This window comes from Chiloscyllium punctatum, chromosome 37 (assembly GCF_047496795.1).
Source record: "Chiloscyllium punctatum isolate Juve2018m chromosome 37, sChiPun1.3, whole genome shotgun sequence".
NCBI classification, from domain to species: domain Eukaryota; kingdom Metazoa; phylum Chordata; class Chondrichthyes; order Orectolobiformes; family Hemiscylliidae; genus Chiloscyllium; species Chiloscyllium punctatum.
The window spans coordinates 1,792,763-1,793,085 of record NC_092775.1 but is presented as its reverse complement, the minus strand read 5'-3'; positions in this window follow the sequence as shown (position 1 = coordinate 1,793,085).

The following is a 323-nucleotide window of genomic DNA, read 5'->3' as shown; positions in this document are numbered from 1 at the left end:
TAAGCAGGGGCTGAAATGTCTAGGGATTGTGACTTTCAGAAAGCTGCCACCTGACTCTGGGTGCCAACTCCTGCTGGCTGGGGATGGGAATAAAGGCAGGATCACAGAAACCTCATCCTTGCCTCACCACAGGGAGTGCCAGCTCCAGCTGATCTAACACAGAGACTCTCGATCCCAACCACTCCCACAGAACCTGAACTTTCAGGAGCGGGAACCACACATCCCACAAGGAATGTGAACCACATTCCAACATGTTCCATGCTTTGTTCAGAGTCGGCACTTTTACAAAAAAATGAAAGTGCGGGGGGGGGGGGGGGGGGGGG